This window comes from Papio anubis, chromosome 13 (genome assembly GCF_008728515.1).
Source record: "Papio anubis isolate 15944 chromosome 13, Panubis1.0, whole genome shotgun sequence".
Taxonomy (NCBI): Eukaryota; Metazoa; Chordata; class Mammalia; order Primates; family Cercopithecidae; genus Papio; species Papio anubis.
In genome coordinates, this window is record NC_044988.1 from 12,198,038 (window position 1) to 12,213,584 (window position 15,547).

General features: G+C 42.2%; 1 long non-coding RNA gene across 4 annotated transcripts in view; it reads left to right on the forward strand.

The window, feature by feature from the left end:
- Positions 1-15,547, forward strand: part of LOC110741457 — a 149,488-nt gene that overhangs the window by 87,254 nt on the left and 46,687 nt on the right. For 3 of the 4 annotated variants that reach the window (XR_002517680.2, XR_004177810.1, XR_002517679.2), the window contains exon 4: positions 5,313-6,260. This is a non-coding gene — a long non-coding RNA (uncharacterized LOC110741457). The remainder of the gene's footprint in view (positions 1-5,312; positions 6,261-15,547) is intronic. The other variant, XR_004177809.1, reaches the window with a different exon arrangement.

The following is a 15,547-nucleotide window of genomic DNA, read 5'->3' on the forward strand; positions in this document are numbered from 1 at the left end:
GAAAAAAATGGCCCAGAAATAAAGCCAAATACATCCAACTGATCTTCAAGAAAGTATACAAAAACATAAAGTGGGGGAAAAGATGCCCTATTCAATAAATGGTACAGGGAAAACTGGCTATCTACACATAGAAGAATAAAAATGGATCCTCATCTCTCGCCTTATACAAAAATCAGCTCAAGATGAATCAAAGACTTAAATCTAAGACCTGTAACCATAAAAACTCTAGAAGATAACATCAGTAAAACTCTTCTGGATATCGGCTTAGGCAAGGAATTCATGACTAAGAACCCAAAAGCAAATGCAACAAAAACAAAAAGAAATAAGTGGGACCGAATTAAACTAAAAAGTTTCTGAATAGCAAAAGAAATAATCAGCAGAAGAAACAGACAACCCAGAGAGTGGGAGAAAATCTTAGCAAACTATGCATCCAACAAGGGACTAATATCCAGAATCTATATGAAACTCAAATCAGTAAGAAAAAATCAATCCCATCAAAGAGTGGGCTAAGGACATTAACTGACAATCCTCAAAAGAAGATATACAAATGACACAACTTATCAAAACCTCTTATAAAACCTTCTTTGAAAGAAAGAAAATGAAAAAAAATGCCCAACATGACTAATTATTAGGGAAATGCAAATTAAAACCACCATGCAATACCACTTTACTCCTACAAGAGATTTGGGTGGCCAGAGGTGGGATGATATAGTCTGGATATATGCCACCACCAAATCTCCTGTTGAAGTGTAATCCCCGTTATTGGAGACGGGGCCTGAAGGGAGGTGTTTGAGTCATGGGAGCAGATCCCTAGCAACTTGCCGCTGTCCTCGCGATGGTGAGTGGGTACTCACAAGATGTGGTTGTTTAAAAGTGTGTGGCACCTCCTCGCTTCCCTGCTTTTACCATGTGATGTGCCTACTCCTCCTTCATCTTCTGCCCTGAGTAAAAGCTCTCTGAGGTCTCCCCAGAAGCTGAGCAGATACCAGTGCCATACTTGTACAGCCTGAAGAACTGTGAGCCAATTAGACCTTTTTTTTTTTTTGAGATGGAGTGTCACTCTGTTGCCAGGCTGGAGTTCAGTGGCACGATCTCGGCTCACTGCAACCTCTGCCTCCTGGGTTCAAGTGATTCTCCTGACTCAGCCTCCCGAGTAGCTGGGACTACAGGCGTGTGGCGCCATGCCCAGCTAATTTTTGCATTTTCAGTAGAGACGGGATTTCACCATATTGGCCAGGATGGTCTCGATTTCTTGACCTCCTATTCTGCCTGCCTTGGCCTCCCAAAGTGCTGGGATTACAGGCTTGAGCCCACCGCACCCAGCTAGACCTCTTTTCTTTAATAATTACCCGGTCTCAGTCATTTCTTTATAGCAAAGCAAGAATGGCCTAACATGAACTGATTCTCTGATTTATTGCATCAGAGGGTGACAGTTCTGGGTCTACCAAGATCCACCCGTCTGTCAAGTCTCCTGCCTGGACTTTAAAAATTTGTGAATGACCTGCAGCAAGTCATGCGGCAATAACCTTTAGAGTTAAACTATGTGCAGCATGATTTTATCTTTGTTTTCTCCTTGGCAGTTCCTTTTTACTTTCTGGCCTTCTCCTCTTCAAACTAGACCTTGGGGCATCTTACCTTGGATACAGGTTATTATAAGCAGAAGGAGGAAACAAAGTAGACAATTTCTTGGCTTTTCAAGTTCAAAAGCTTGTTGTGATTTTTTAAGAACATGGACGTTTGAGCTATAAAGTCTGAACCCAGATGGACTCTTGGAAGAATTTTTTTTCCAATAAAAGTCAATTATTTTTTGGATCTCCAACTCCCCAAGAAAAGATAAAGATCCCCAAGGATGTGTGGTGGAGAAGAATGTCAGAAAAGATAATGAGAGCTAGATGCTCATGAGATTCTGCCAGAAGGGGCCATGCGCCCTTCCACATCCTGGCTGAGCCCTGATGAGGGGGCAGGGGATCTGAGAGCAGAGAGGACTTACGCTAGCTTCTCTGTCAATAGTTCCTAGTTCCTTAGAATGGCAAATGTCAAAGTATAAGTTTCCTTAATTAAAACACACGACTTGCATAGAACTCGACCATGAGCACATAACAACGGTGGATTTAAATCATTAATGAGGGAACCACTGAACTGTAGAGCTAATGTGAAGGGGAATACAAGAACGTGATGCATAACAGATGGATGTATTCTTGTAGGCAATACAACCATACATTACAGGATTATCTGTCCTACTGGTTATAAACAAATTGCAAGTTTACTGACCAAAATAATTTGCAACTTAGTGATTTTTTTATAGGAAGAGTTTGGTCCTTAATTAACAGTAACAAGTCGAACAAAGTTGCTTCCCTTAGACTATGATGGCTCAGTTAAGGAACGATATTGCCCCTGGTATTAAAAAAATTGGTTTTTGGTGGGTAAGAAAAAATCTTAGATATTACAATGTTGTGGCCCTCCACAGTTCAACACTACCAGAAAAGTCTTATTCCTGACTATCTACTTTATCTTACTATGGGTAAATTAAACCAATTAATCAGTCAATTGATTTTTTTTTTTAACTTTAAATGGCATTTTCTCCCAAATTTGTATTGTGATAAAATATACATAACAAAAAAATTACCATCTTAGCCATTTTTAGGTGTACTGTTCAGTGGTATTAAATACATTCCTAACATTGTACAATCATTACCATAATCTGTCTCCATAACTCTCTTCATCACACAAAACTGAAACCCCGTACCCATTAAATGATAACTCCCCATTTCCCCCTTTCTGCAGCCTCTGGCAACCACCATCCTATCTTTTGTCCCTATGATTTTGATACTCTAAGTATCTCGTATAAATGGAATGGTACAGTCTTTGTATTTTGGTGCCTTATTTCACTTAGCACAATGTTCTCAAGGTGTATGCATGTTGTAGCATGTGTCAAAATTCCCTTCCTTTCTAAGGCTGCAAGATATTCCATTGTCTATATGCACCACATGTTTCTTATCAACTCATCCACCAATGGCCACTTGGGTGGCTTCCATGTTTGGCTATGGTGAATGATACTACTATGGACATGGCTGTGCAACCAACCAATTGACTGTTAATGACACAAAGTGGCTGAAATCAATTAACATTAAATTGGAATACAATTAAATTTTTCTCCTGGGCAGGTTACTAATGAAAACGACAGTTGGGGACTGCTACTCTAGAGCCCCAGTGACCCCTAAGAGGCCTTGTTACATGATGCTCCACACTTGATTTTAAAGAACACCCAGACATGTTTTGTCTTATTTCTAAATTGTGGATAACTCTCTTGAAACTAAGGGAGACATAGAGTACAAATGGTTGTATGGGGCATCTAGGCAGAGTGGACCAAAGACATCTAGCTTCAGAGAGTTCCCCCCAAAGGCATGAGAACGGAAAAATATCTGCTTGGGATCCAAAGTCCTCAAGATTCAGCTGGGTGAGAATAGACGTGGTGCGGACCAGAGCTGGAAGAGTGGCTCAGAAGATGCCACAGCAGTTGGATGACGTCAGGCAGCAGCCACACGCTGTTTCCTGGTACCCTCGCATCCTTCTGGATTGTACCTGTTCCCACCGGGGTAGGGAGAAAGTTGGCCCTGAATTCAATCAGATTACCTTTCCAATAGCCATCACAATGGGGACTCAAAATGGAAACTCAGCTTATGCAAAGAAAAATACAGCACATCGTATTTCTTATGTCCCCCACATGTGTGGCGTGGAATTTTGCTTCCTTACATGTTTGAAAGGAAAAGAGGTGAGGAGCACCCAGTAATGCAGTGGATAGAATGACGAATTCCCGAATACTTCTTGAGAATCTGCAGTAGACACTGAGCAGAGCCAATGAAGGGCCTGCCCTGGGTCTCGGTGAGCTTTTCCTGCAGGAATCTTTACAAGTGATGGGATATGGCGGCATAGGGATTGTTAACTTTGTCAATGAAAGGTCAAACATCCAGGATTGAATTAATTAGAAGAGATGACAGTCTTTCTCCAGAAAATTTGGCTTCCAGCTCTTCCCTTTCGCCCACTGGGCTATGACGTCTTTCAGGTGGTAAAATCGTGTCTGAATTGAAGTGACGAGGACTTTTCTTCCTGAGCTGCTGGAAGCCCAAGGAAAGAGCCCTGAGCGCTGTGAAGTGAAGTTTCCATGAATAATTATGATGAGATTTTATTGCCAAAAAAAGCATTCAGTTACATGGGCTAAGGTAACCAACTCCGCATAAATGAGGAGAATGGCCCAGGGCCTATGTTAGCCACAGCTGCGCTCAGCTTCTAGCCCAGAGGAAGCTCCATTGGAACCCCTGTAGTGTAAAGGATATTTCTGAGAAAATTGAAACCCTCATTCTCATAGACATATAGAATGCACTTGTGTTGGAGATGTATTCAACTCATTAATGAGGAAGTCAGTAAGACGGTAAAGATGGTTTAAGGAGGATTTGAGGAACTGAGTATCGATAAGCATTTAAAAATACATATTGAAATTATTTGCCAAGTTAGACGCAAAACTTTTTAATGCCTACATGGCACATAAAACTGAAAACTTTGGAGTTATTTTATGTGCTAGAGAGAAATCGTTTGTGTTTCTCCTGGACAGAAGTCTACGTCATGAAACATCACAGAATCTAATTACTAGTCAGCAAAGTCAAACACAGGTATCTTCTCCCAATTTAATACTCTCTGGGCAGGCCTATTAAGCCATGCCTGTTGAAAGAACCTCATTCTTCCCTTTGCCTTATTTTCAAGTCTTGGAAAATATATCTTAATAGTAACTCTTTGAAAAACTGCTGACAGTGTTTAGAGCTTATCAAAGAGCTATAAACTCTGTTAAATCAGTGCTTTGGGGCCTGAATATATATGCACCATAATTGAGGAAAACACACAGCCCATTGCAGAAGAGCCCTGGCTGGAGGAAGGGACTGGCTGGGAGATGCAGGGAGCTAACAGCATTTTGTGTCATTGAGCATCATGTGATTATTACTTTGGACTCAAATAGGGATTTTGGCTCAGCTTAGGTAAAAAAAGAAAATGGAGCAAAGAGAACAGGTCGTTTGATTTCTGGTTCAGCCACTGACTGAATGGGTGACCTGGGCAGCTCACAGAAGATCTCTGTAGGTGGTGGCTTGTCTTCAAAGAGGGCCCCCAACAAAGAAATCTGCCTCTAATTTTAACACCATCGTGCAGATCCCCCATCGTGATGCGGGCTGCCCCCGTGACTCAGATTTTCCAGTGGAATGTTGGGAATTGATGCTACCTGTGCCTCAGGAAGGGTTACAGGCCCTGTGTTTTGTTTTTGGAAGCAGTTAGACACATAACTGTGACTGTCCTGCTGGAGAGGGAGGCCACAAGCAGGGGCCCTGGAGGATGAGGAGCCACATGGAGAGTGAGGCCTCAGAGAGGAGTGCAGAGGTTCTGGACATGTGAGTGAAGGTACCACCTTGGACATTCCAGCCCCGTCAAGGCTCCAAGGACACCAGACCCATCCATCGTGTGATAACAGCCAACAAGAGCCCCCGGGTGAGTGCAGCAGGACTGCCCTGCCAAGCCCCTCAGCCCACAGAATTGTGAGAACGATTAAACTGTTGTACTCCACTAAGGTTTAGGTTATGATGGATAACTGAGATGCTGCTCCCAGCAACCACTTCTAGGATTCCCTTCTGGAATGACTATGCTTTGATTCTCAGTCTGATGGACAAGGTTGTATGTGCCTTACACTTATGAAATCAGCACTATTCTGTAATGACAGGCACACAATGCTCACTTGAGAAAGGAAGGCTTTGTTGCATTTGAGAGGGGTGGAAATGCTACTCTGCTGAAGTGAGCACCTGGACAACAAAATGAAGGATTTTAGGAAGTTTCTCTTGACCCAAAAGGAAGATTGCAGCCCAGCTATAAAGGAACCCATGTCTGCTAAGTTCCCTATTATATTTTCCTCATGTTTCTCACCTTGATGTTTTTGTTCCACTCAGGTCTTTGTTCAGACTTCACCTCCTCACAGGGAACTCCCCTGGGCCCCTCTCTAGATTGGCCCCTCTGCCACCCCAGGTTCCTTCCTGTGCTTTATCCTGCTCTCCACCTGACGTCATATAACTCTTTTTTTTCTTTTCTTTTCTTTTTTTTTTTTGAGATGGAGTCTCCCTCTGCCACCAGGCTGGAGTGCAATGGTGCGATCTCGGTTCACTTCTACCTTCGCCTCCCAGGTTCAAGTGATTCTCCTGCCTCAGCCTCCCGAGTAGCTGGGACTACAGGTATGTGCCACCATGCTGGCTAATTTTTTTTTTTTTGTATTTTTAGTAGAGACAGGGTTTTCCCATGTTGACCAGACTGGTCTTGAACTCCTAACCCTGAGTGATCCACCTGCCTTGGCCTCCCAAAGTACTGGGATTACAGGCGTGAGCCACCACACCCGGCCATGATGTCATATAACTTTTTGTGTGCCATTGTCTCTCCCTAGACTACTAGTTTCCTGAGGGCAGGTACTTTGTCTTTTTATCTCCAGCCTCCCAAACATATTTTCCAGTCAAGGAATATTTGTTGAGTGAATGACTAGTGTTTCCTAAGTTGGGAAAGAAAGACTAGAAATATTAAAGAACTTGAGGATCCCAAGAGGAAAATCTGATGATGTCCCAAGGAAAGAGCTGTGTGCCTGTATTTGGCAGTACTGACTGAGGCATTGGGAGGGAAACATTCTTTTTTTCTTCTGTATTAATTTGGTTCAATAAAGAAGAAATGCCAGGAAGCTGTGGAAATGTGAAGGAATTTGGGATGGACCTCTACCATAGTGAAAATGCTGAAGCTAAATGCCTTAAAAACACACCAATGAAAGCCATTTAAAAGAACTAAAGATGTCATTGCCAAGCAAAGCCAGACTGTGTGAGAGACTCCCTAGGGTACAGTTGAGCCTGATGAGAAAATGGAATTTTGGGGGCAAAATTAAACTTCATTGCAATGATGAAAAGTTGCCGCATCTTCTGTTGAAAGAAGCCAAGGTGCACCATTTCTTGCTATTGCAAAGTTGTACAAATCACTGGAGAAGAGGCCTTAGAGAAGAATCCTGGAGCAACCCCGGGTGAGAGAAAGAGAAGCCTTGGATGACCAAATAGGTCTATTCCATCTCTATGTGGATGGTTTTATTGCTGCATAGCTGGGAGCTCTGAGCAAACCTGAAAAAGGAAGAATTACTTGAGGATGAGATTTACTATAGCAACAAAATAGTTGTCTCCTAAGGAAACCTGGTTGAAAAACAGTTTACAAGATTTTAAACAGAAACATACTTTATTTAGAAAATACAATAGCATCATGATTGTTTTAAACTATTTGAGCCTACCCTAAAATAAACCTTACCCTTCATAAATCTTGTCTGTGGAGTAATTTTTGAATTCAGAATAACTAACATTTGAAACTGTGTAATTCGATGTAAAATAAAACTAAGCTCCTTTTCCTTTGAACTATTTAAAATAGTGAATTTCAGTATTTTCTGAAGATATAAATACTGAGGGTTTTCAAATTCCCCAATATGATATCAATAAAGAAACATCAGTATCAAATGAACCTCAGATGTTGTTCTTGTTTTTTCTTAAAAAATTCTAAAACATCCAACCTCAAGCTGCTCCTTTCTGTCCACTGCTTGTTCTGTGTTAGTGGCTCAGTTTATGTTGTCCGAGTCACCTGCAGATCCCACAGTGCTGTGTTGTGTCTCTCCTTAGGGTCTTTTCTTGAGATCTGGGAGTGGATTGCACCAGGTCTTGCATGAAGACTATTTCTGGGTCACAAGGATCTCAGAGATGGGAAGGGAAGGTCAAGGAATTACCCATGTGTGATAGCTGTGTACAGAATAGGTGTTGCAAAGAGATGCAAACACAAAACTGGATTCTGAGCTGCTCCTTGTACTCAGCTCCCAGCATTTTTCACTTGAAAGGGGCTTCAGGAATCGTTCAGTCACCATTTTCACAGTCAATTACTGAGATGGAAATAATGTCAGACTTTAAAAGAAACCTTTTTAAATGGTCTAATTCTATAGATAAAGAAACTAAGGCTCATAAAAGCCCAGCAACTTGTCTAACGGCCCAGAAAGAATGAAAGGTAGAATTTGGAGAAGGGTGTGAGTAATATTTGATTAACACTTAGAAAATTATATTAGGGCAGGAAAGTCACAGGCAATCTTTTTATGTCATGGCTTATGTTTCTGCATGTTTGCCTAACTGCAAAGTGTTTTGTACAAAGAAACATTTAGGGACTCCTGAACTATTAAGATTTTTTGTGACTTTGCATCAGATATTAAAGAAACTTGAATGTAAATGGAAACTAGTGTATGGATATTTTGCTTACAGTTAATTTAGTTAATGTGATGTATGCACATAGTTTAAAAGACAGTAAAACCTGTCCTCTGTCTTACTTGATTATCATCATGCTATTTTTCTTCCTAAAGGAGCCAGTTTTCTTCTATTTATTCTGGCATTTACACCCATATTTCTATATAATATGCTATTTTATAGAAATAGTAATATAGGCTAATTCTCAATAATTTGAGACATTAGTGATTAAGTTCTATGATGAGCTTCAGTGAACTTAAGTCTGAGGTTATAGAATGTGGAATTGGCATAGCTGGGATTTAAAGTCAGATCCTTTGACACCAGAGACCAATTTTTCCCCAATTTTTCATACAGCCTGTGTAACAAATTTTCATACAAAGAAAACTATACTTTTTGGGCATAACTAGACATTGCACCTGCTGCTACCTTCTTCTTGCATGAAGGAAAACCGTTGAAAAGAGTTCTGTGGGTCTTGCAGTGAAATATAGTGTCATCTCTGTAACTTATTGCGTGAAGATGTATGAGTGGAATAAAGGAGACACCTGGCATCTGGTGGTGTGAGGAAGAAGGCCAGGCTTCCAAGTTAATTTTGTGAGAGTATGAGGACAAAGCTGAGTCCAGCAGGTAGCAGGACTGAAACGTTTGTTCCTGAGGTTGATGCCCTCACAAAGATCCTTTGAACTCAGGCATACAGATGGCAGAGGGAAGCTTGGGCTATGGAGGTGTTTCTCCAACACAGGAGTGAGAATTCTTCTCATGTTGTATTTACCTTGGGCAGGCAAGGTGTCTCCATTCATGAGAATGTAGTGTGATCTGCCGAGGTATAGCTGAATGTAACAGGAAGAGTGAAAATGACTTCTACTCTTCTCTCACGGACTGGGGAGGAAGATGGTTTCTGCCTAAGAACATGATTAGATTCTTCAAAGGTGTTACTAAAAGATTTTGACAGTATCTTTAATCAGCTAAGGAAATGGCCATTATGAGGTATCTCATTCTGTGACGGCTGTCTCCTGCACTAGCAGGTCTGGAATTGTGTGTGGAGTGGTGACGGTGGAGGGCCAAGGAATTAAGATAAATTCCTTGGTGTAGCAAAGCAAAGGGGAAACTCCACTGTGACACAGGTGGCCTTGCAAATCACGGTGTGGGATGACAATGCTCCTGTTCTTTCTGTTGTTTTTAAATTCGACTGTCTCTTAGAATTAGTATTTGTCCTTGGAAGTGGCGTGTGTGTGTGTGTTTGTGTGTGTGTGTGTGTGTGTGTGTGTTTTGGTCTGTTTGATTGACTTAAGCGTTACTTCTCGGGCAATGAAAAGAATAAAGCAGCAAAGTCACAGCTTATTCTGGTGGAGAGACCTCAAAAGAATGGGACTTGGGAACCTCTCCTCCCCCAAAGACCAAATACAGACTTGATCTCTGTTCTGCTGGAACCCAAAGAGCTTTGCTAGCATAACTGTTTGCACACTGAGAAATGCAGCACCATAAAGACACTGAAGAGACTAATCTCTGTGAGCAGAGCATGGGATTTTCTAGAAAGGTGGCAGAAATTCACATGGGGATGAGAATTAGACAAAAGCGCTTTTGCAAAAAAGGTACATAACAGCAAAGTTAGGAACTAGGAGCATCCACGAAATCTCTCTTTGTGAAGTTTTAACTTCTTAGTTGCTGTTTTCTTTTGGATCAATAGAGAAGCCTTAATTAGGATATAGAAAAATATAGATGTTTGTCCCTTTTGTTTTGTAGTTCCCTTATTAGTTTAAATCTTCAGTAAGGTTTTGTGTGTGACGTGGTGAGGACAAGAGGACTGGACAGTGAAGGTGGGTGTGTCTTACCCCTCATCAACCCCTTTGGGGGAATCTGTGCAAAGGAAGGTGTCCTGGGAACTGATCAGCCATGAAGTTGGAGGAAGCATGATAAGAGACAATGAGGACTGGCTGGGTGCGAGTCAAACCCTTTGGGAGGCCAAAGTGGGTGGATCATGAGGTCAGGAGTTCGAGATTAGACTGGCCAACATGATGAAACCTCATTTCTACTAAAAATACAAAAATTAGCCAGGCGTGGTGGCATGCTCCTGTAATGCCAACTACTCAGGAGAATTGCTTGAACCGGGGAGGCAGAGGTTGCAGTGAGCTGAGATCGCACCACTGCACTCCAGAGCAAGACTCCATCTGGGAAAAATAAAATAAAATAAAAGAGAGAGAGAGAGAGAGAATGACAATGAAGACCAATTGCCAAGTGAATAGATCAAGAGAGAGTCACATGAATCTCTTGCCTCTCCTTTCTTACACTGTGTTAAAGGAAGGTGAATGGTGAAAGTAGTAGGCGAATGTAACTTTGGTTACATTAGCTTATTTAAGGAATAGCGTAATTCTACAACAAAGACTGGGCTGTGAAAATCAGAGCTCATTTGTCTTGAAAATGTCACTAGCTGCCTCGCTTTTTCATTTTACTTGTTTGTGTTTTTAGGGTATCAAGGAACAACTGATGTGAACACATGCGAACATCAGAACATGCAAACGTGTGAAAACATCTGTGACCGAAAACTGTAAATTAAAATACACACTCTAGGAAAACACATACAGCTCTGGAAAAATGTTGTTGGTGGTAATAATATAGTTTTTGGAACTTCTCAAACTGCCTGCAACAAGAGGTAGGGCAACTAGACGGCAAAACCCAAACCCATGCAGAACATTAACAAAATTAGGAAATAAAATATCCCCAGGAATTGCAAAATACAAGTGGGTGAGGGTAAACCACCAACAGCCACAAGAGCTATGAGCTATTGGCTTCTGCATGGGAGAATTGAGAGGGGACATTGATGTATGTGATAGATCTGAGAATAGGAGAACCCCTACATGGCCAAACAGGGATGCACCGGGGAGCAAAGCAAGTGAGAGCAGTGTCTGAAGCTGAGAGCGCTTTTCCCACTCCTATCGCAGTTATGTGAGAGGGACGGCAGCAAGGTCTGAAGGCCCAACTCCTGTGAACTCTCAAAGCAGAGCAGCATGGCTTCCCTCCATGCCAGGGCCCACACTAGGGAGGGCCTGCTGCATGGGAGTGAGGTTAGCAAGACAGGGTTAAGACAGATGAAGAAAAGAAAGGGCCCAGACACAAGTGAGGAGGAAACAAAGGGAGGGCATGTGAGACACCGAACACCATATGTCTTAACTCCTCAGGGGAATAGCCGAAGAGGGAACTCTGACGTTAGACAAGCTGCCAAAACCCAGACTTCTTCTCAAGGTTTAGGAAAATGAAATTCACATCAGAATGAGCAGTAGAACAATAATTAGGGAAAATTCCATGCATAATTACTAAGGAATAAAAGATAATGGAGAACATAATAATATCCTTGCAGATAATGAAAAACTGACAGAAAGATGCACTGCCTTGTGTTGTTTAACCTCTTCACTTTAAAGATGAGGACAGTGAGAACTGGAGAAGTTTGGTAAATGGCCATGCTATCATAAAATCAAATGGAGACAGATCTAAGGCTGCTGGGCCATAAACAGTTAGACAACCTTGTGAGCTTTAAATCTGATCCTCTGCTCCTCTGATGTATCATAGATAGCTTTTAATCCTTTTAAGCAATTATTCCTTATCATTCTGTGATATGTTAAGTGTGACTGGGGTATAAATTCCCTTTGGAAGTGTTACATGGCACCAACAACTGGCAAAGGAAATCGGAATACAATCCATGTCTTCCATGCTCACTTTATCTGTTGATGATTTTTATAAAATTACAAGCTAGAGAAACGAATCATTTATAAAAGAAACTCATAATCTTTTACTGACGATTTAATGAATATGTATTAAGTACATATATTGATATTTAATCCTGATCCCCTTCAAGATAGGTGGATTTGAGATGTTAAATGGGACTGAAGAAAACTGACTTAAGAATAACTGAAGGTCATTTGTTCTCAGAAATTTGTATGAGTTCGAACGTGTGTCCAGAGTGTGGGGTGGAGAGAGGAAAAGAGAGGGGAGAAGGGAAAAGGGAGGGGAGAAGAGAGGAGAAGGTAATAATGAGCAATGGCTTTCCCCAAAGAGCTGGAGTTAGGCAAGTCTCCTTGTTCACGGTTTGCTAATGTTGAAAGAAAGTGTGTTTTCTCTTGGTCTCAGCTCAGTGGGGATCTTCAAATTGCTTCCTGATCATGCTGACTAGGTGCAGTAGCTAGTCGTCCCTGCATGTCAGCATCACCGCCATGATCTTCATTCCCATAGTTGCCCTACTCAGATGGAGGAGGGAGCTCCCTGGGCAGGGTTTCTGAAAGCCCAGACAGGCCTCATGCCCACTGGACCCTCAGTGGGGATAGGGGCCTGGCCCTGGATGGACAGCTAGGGCTGAATATGTTTCCACATGGCTCCTTACTCTGCTCTGGAAAAGCATTTTCCTTAAGAATCCAAGTTTCATCATTTCCATTTTCCCTGTTACTGGGGCTCTGCCCACTTCTTCTCTCTCCTTTTTTAGCCTTTGATGTCTTTATAGACTCTGTGAGTGAAACACCAGCTCTGGACTCTTGCTGTCTCTCATATTATCCCTGACCATTATTTATGTCTTCCCAATGGGTGACTCACCTCTGTTTAGTTACAGGGATGAGTGAATTTCTTAGTGTACAATTGAAAAAAACTTGAGGGGTATAAAATGAGGTAGAAAAACAAATTAACATTTAGAAGTATGACCTCACCACCCTGACACACAGACATCAAGGATATGGCTCTTTGTTACATCATTTCTTTTAAGTGGGCACCATATACAATTCCCAGTGGCCATCTCTAAGAGAAGGTGATGGCATTACCATGATAGAACTGAAAATGCACACCAAACACAAAAGAAGCCAAAAAACATATAACGAGAAAGCATGTGTGGGAAAATAAGTTTGCTATATGTACACGCAAGAGGGATCTGAATTTACGATATTGACAGAACCCATATCTTGACCTCTGAGGCCAACCTGTTTGGGTAACTACAGAGTTTGCAAATCTAAGTCATTCTAAGTTGGTACCCTCTGGCTGTTGGCCAAGATAAGGTCTGAAGTCCAGACCTCCCAGTGACTGAGTACAGAAAAATGTTAATGCTTTGGAAGTGTTTCAAATCTTTCAAGCCATTAGGGGACCATTTTGTGTTCTAAGAAAGATAATTTACTAAAACAAATTGTTATCATATGAAATAGCCAATGCAACTCTTCGAGTCAGTTGTCTATTTCTTATTTCCTAGCAGGCTAAAGGCACCCCAGTTGACATTCATCTCTTCCCACCAATTCTCACATTGCCCTTTGAGTGTTACCTTATTACATTATAACATTTGGACCAATCTGCCTTGTGTTAAAGTTGTTTGGTACTAAAGTAAAACAAAACTGTGTCGTAAGAGTATCATATGGAGACAGATTGACTTGGAGGAACAGGTGGGCCCAAGTCCCATAGAGAACACAGGGGGCCAACAAGGGGCTCCCTGGTCAAGGCAGGAAGAACAATAGAGAGAAGGCAAATTAGGCAGTGACTGCTCACTGACACATTTCACCTGTTTTTTTTCTAGCAACATCTGACAAAGTTTTGCACCATGTATATACTGGGTAGCAAATAACTTAGACAAGCAAGAGGTGCCACCTGACACTGGGATTTCAGGAGGGAGGGCGATGAAGAAAATCCAGCCTTGGTGAGTAGGGAAAGGGGCAGAGAGGAGAGAGGATGGTTTGGCTGGAGTTGACTTAAGAAAGAATTCTCAAAGGTTCAAGACTCATTGAACACAGTGGAGTCCCAAGACGACAGAGAATCGAACTGAAAACACATCCCAGGGTATCCCACGTCTGTTCTAGGAAACTATGAAGAGCCTTCCCTAGCACAGACATTCACCTCTGGCACTTTAGAAAAGTTGGCCCCAAAATGTTTCTGGATTGATTTATGGTAAGTTCCCCACCTCGTCGTCGTTTACATTTTGAGTTAAAACTTTCTTTCTTGTTATGGGGCTGATCTGAGCACTATAGGATGTTTAGCAGCATCCCTAGCCTCTACTCACTAGATGCCAGCAGCACCTCCTCACTGAGCTGGGTGATAGCTGCTCTCTCCTCCTGGGAGCCCTTGAGATATCCGTGTGATTTTGAGGTCTCTGGGACATGACATGTGGAAGCCACACTTTTTCAGGCAGGGTGGAGAGGCTCCTCCTTCTTTTTTATACCTTATCATCTGAGGAATAAAACATGTTGTGGTCTCCTATATTCTTCTGACATGTTTAAGGAACACCGCACAAAGTCAAATAACTTCATCTTTCCTTTTTGGTCTGGGATAAAATTTGAACCCATGGGGGCCATCCCATAGGACCACTCAGTGACAGACACCATCTTGTTCTTTGCATCCCTATGCCCTCTGACAATGCTCTTTTTGCTATTTCTCCCCTTCTCCATCTCAAGAAGCCAGACCTTGATATTCCCAGATCTTGAAGGTTGCAGAGCAGAAAGATAAGTTTTCCCAGAAAAATTTTCTGCCTGGTTTTCATTTTCAAAAATTTCAACTCATGGAAGAGACTATGCTGTGTAGTGAGGGAAGGGAGAAATATTTCTTAAGTCAGAAGGGCAGTAGATACCTATGGGCCCCAGGGAGATTATTTTCCTTGGCAATGCCCTCAGCGGGGTTGGAGACTCTCAGAAAGGAGACATACCTGGTGTACCTAAGGGTTTTTATGTTCTTCCCACCAGAACTTCTGCCTGGACAGCAATTCCCACACCTATGCTTAACTAAGAAGCATAAAATTACCTGCCTCTTCATCTTTGAGGGTGAACCCTAAAAAATAACTACTGTGTTGCAAGACCATGTGATCCTCAGGGGCAGATTCCAAAGATGGCCATGGTATCTCCTATCTTGAAAGCTGTTTTGCAATGCAACCTTGCCTCTCCTATCAAAATATGAGGTCTATTTTCCCTGCCCTTGAATCCTGGTTGGCTGTATAACTCTTGAAACCAACAAAATGCTGCATAAGATGCTGCATGACATTCAGGGTTAGGGCTGTGCAGCTTCTGCCTGGTTCTCTTGAGACGCACAATCAGTGGGAAGCCACATGTAGGAAGTCCAGTCATCCTAAGACTGCCGTCCTGGAAAAGACACATGTAGTTGTTCAGGGTTGAGAGCCCCAGCTGAGCTCCCAGCAAGCATCTAGCCTCATCAGCCCACCATGTGCTGACGCATCTTGGGCATCCCGCCCAGTGGAGTGTTTGGCTGCCTAAAGCCGAAGT